Source organism: Miniopterus natalensis, chromosome 12 (assembly GCF_054644295.1).
Source record: "Miniopterus natalensis isolate mMinNat1 chromosome 12, mMinNat1.hap1, whole genome shotgun sequence".
NCBI classification, from domain to species: Eukaryota; Metazoa; Chordata; class Mammalia; order Chiroptera; family Miniopteridae; genus Miniopterus; species Miniopterus natalensis.
In genome coordinates, this window is record NC_142092.1 from 40,300,749 (window position 1) to 40,304,487 (window position 3,739).

Sequence of the window (3,739 nt, forward strand, 5' to 3'; positions counted from 1 at the left end):
GCTTTGACATGAGCACATATTGGGTCCGGGTCTGAGCATGGGTTTACCTCACTTATCAATACAACACTCACTGGCTATTAAATTTGTCATTTCTCAACTCTTTCAAAGAAGCTTCACTAAATAGAAAAGATGTGGGATAAAGGGGAGGGACTTTTAAAGATCATTTTTTACTTATTTATTAAACTGTAGCAGGAAATAGGAACATGTTTTCCCACTGACAGGAGAGTTCGTATAGAGGGGAAAGTTAAAGACCCACTGATAGGGAGCAACAGATGGAAGGAGGCGAAGTTTTCATATTATGATGGTACTTCAGCCCAGAAACAAGGACTGTCCGAAACATGACTTGCCAGTCATTATCTTTCCTACAGAATTCCCAATGGAGGGAACCAGATATGAAGAATAATAAGCTAAAGGTAAAGACATTATTACTTTTTAAATCATTAGAAGAGCTAGACAACGCAAGGCTCTCTCATCAAGTCTAGGTTCAAAAACGTGGCTAAGACATAGAGATCTAAGGCCTTCTGCTCCCCTATATGTAAGCAACACACTGAATTGCACTTTTAGAAAAAGGGATGGCCTACACCCTGGTCCACTTACATACATAACCCCATGGAAAAAAAGGGAGTGAAGAGCAATGTTTCACGACCTTGGCACTATTGAAATTTTTGACCAGGTAATTCTTTATTGGGGAAGGAGGTGCTAACCTATGCACTTAAGATGTGTAGTGGCATCTCCTGACCTCTACCCTCTAGATGACAATAGCACATACATCCTCCTAGTTGTGACAATCAAAAATGTCTCAAGTACCCTCGGTGGTCCCCTGGATCTGTCTCTTGCTTCAACAGTGTTTGACTGGAACAGACCCCAGGGATGCTCCTTTTTTCAGCCTCAACCACCCTCCAACCACTTTTCTGGTCACCATCTTCAGAACCACCTCAGCCATCCTCAGCTCCGAGACCAGCTAACACCATTTTTTATTTTTAACTTAACTCCTTATTGTCAAACAACCATGAGCTCTTAAATTCATCAGAATTATTCCACTGAGGTGGAGGCTGCTGTCAACCCCCTGGCCAACCTGCATCTGTGGGCCTCCTACACCTACCTCTCTCTGGGCTTCTGTTGCCATCAAGACGATGTGGCTCTGGAGGGCGTGGGCCACTTCTTCCCGGAGCTGGCCAAGGAGAAGCGTGAGAGCCCGAGTGTCTATTAAAGATGCAAAACCAGCACAGTGGCTGTTTCTCTCTTCCAGGATGTGCCGAAGCTGTCCCAGAATGACTGGGTGAAACTCAGGACACCATGGAAGCCACCATGGCCTTGGAGAAGAACCTGAACCAGGCCCTTTGGGATCTGCATGCCCTGGCTTCTACCTGCACAGACGCTCGTCTCTGTCTCCTGGAGAACCACCCCTTGGATAAGGAGATGGAACTCAAGAATATGGGCAACATCTGACTCACCTCCTCAGGCTGGCTGAGCTGGGTGAGTTTCTCTTAGAAGGCCCACCCTCAAGCATGAGTAAGAGCCTTTGGAGCCCAGAGGCGTTTGAGGGGCCTCTCTGCATCCCCCTGGTGCCTGGCTTTTTCCTGAGCCTCTCCCGGAAACCACTAGGCATCCTTTCAACCACCCTGGAGCCCTTTCCCATGCATTGGACCAAATGGAAACAATAAAACTTTTTGCAGGAAAAAAAAAAAATGTCCCCAGACATTGAAAAATGTTTTGGGGAGGAAACTCTCCTGTTGGGAACCACTGGAGAAAAGAATGGCTGGCCAGTCTCTGGAAAGCAGACTCTGCTTTGTTCTGAGGTAGGAAGGCAAGAGAGTAGAGCCCACATGGGTACTGACTTTTCAAATTCAGCAACCACACCCTCAAGTTAAAAAAACAACAAACACCCAGTAAATATCTAGAGATCTTATTGTCCATGCTGATTAACAACGCCATCTTTCTCAGGGAACCAGTACGAGGTGGGCTGAAGTGTATCCTCCACTTTCATTTTCACTTTTGATTGCTTCCCTCTTATCCCCTTGGGCTGGCAACAGAAATTAAGGACCACTGATGGTGGGCGTCCTGTACTCATACAGGGCGTGATGGTTAACTTTGTGCGTGACCTTGAGTCAGAAAACGGATGTCCACACACTAGTAAAATATTATTTCTGGTGTATCTGTGAAGGTGTTTCTGGAAGAGGTGAGAATTTGAATGGACTGATTGAAAAAGATTGTCCTTACCAATGCGGTGGACATCTTCTAATCTGTCGAGGACCTGAATAGAACAAAAAGGTAGAGAAAGGACGAATCTGCCCTCCTGCTTGAGGTGGGACATCCACCTTCTCCGGCCCTTGGACATTAGTGTTCCTGGTTGTCAGGCCTTCAGACAGGAACTGAGGTTGACACCACTGGCTCCCCTCGTTCTCAGGCCTTGAGGTTTGCACTGGAACTACATCCTGGCCCTCCAGCTTGCAGAGGGAAGATTGTAGGACTTCTCAGCCCCTGTTATCATGTGAACCAATCTCTCATATTGTCTGTTTCTACATATAACTTTATAAATATACACATCTCCTATTGGTTCTGTTTCTCCGGACAAACCGCACTAATGCACAAGGATGGGAAAGGGTTCCTTGGATATTAAAACTAAGAAAGCCCCAGGCAGCTAAGGATAAGTTGGTCACCCTATCAGAACTCAACATATTTTAAAGCAGGGGAGCTTCCTTCAGGCTTGGAGTAGTTGCCCCAACATTAATCACTTCATCACTTATCCTTAGAATCCTCCTAGAATCTGTTTAGTTTAACTATTGTCCCCCAAAGCCTCTAAAAGAAGTCACCACAGTATATTAAGTTAACTTAAAGGCCAAAGGTTACTTAAGATAAGAAATTCACCTTCTATTCTATTTTTCATCCCCTACGTGCAATTGTGATGTTCAGACTGGCTTGCCAGAGTTCATACCATGAGTCTAAGCAAAACAAGTAAGAATACCCCAACATTTAAAAAATGTGAATTTTCTCCCATTTAATTCACTAGAGAGAAATTAAAGTCCTAGAGCAAAATTCCCCTCCTTTCATTGAAATTTAAGTCTGGAAGGAATTATAGTCAAGTATTCTCGCCATCCTCGTTTCTTATTTTGTTCACTCTCAGTTGGAGTTGCTTCTCTCACATGGAGTCTCAATTCCTTTTTTCACAGCTGTGGCCTGAAACATCTTTCACCAGGATGGGTGGAGCTCCCCGCAAACCCTCTAAAGTTGGATTAATCCAAAACCATTTGTCTCACCACTCTGGTTCTCTGATGTTTGTGAGGGTCAGCAGAACACATAACAATATGAATGGATCAGCCCACACCCATGAAAAACAAGTGACTACCAACTCATGACAGCAGTTTATTTCCCAGCACAGTTCTTTCTCCAGATCCCTGCATGTGGTATAATCCAGACCACATTGCTGTCGGCAGTCAAAGAACATAGCAGATACTTAATGTTGTCTGGGGAGAGGTGGCAGACAAAGAAAACAGAAGAAAACAGAAGATGTGTTTCATATTCTCTCTGTTTGAACTGTAAGAGGAACACCTGTTTTCTAAGATGATCACAATCCTTTTCGAGTTTTGAAGTGAACCTGAGTCTGGAGGTACAGTGTTTAGGTACAAGATTTTAAATTTTTTTTCAGCTCTTAGATTTTTAATAATCTCATTGAATTTTTTCTCTACATCAACCTGACTCATAAGGGTTTCCATTTCTCTTTAAACATTTGTTTAAAACA

At 43.9% G+C, this 3,739-nt stretch overlaps 1 pseudogene; it reads left to right on the forward strand.

Annotated features, from left to right (window-relative positions):
* The first annotated feature begins 1,009 nt into the window (after positions 1-1,009).
* On the forward strand, positions 1,010-1,516 carry LOC107544909 (ferritin light chain-like; annotated as a pseudogene).
* Positions 1,517-3,739: the final 2,223 nt, after the last annotated feature.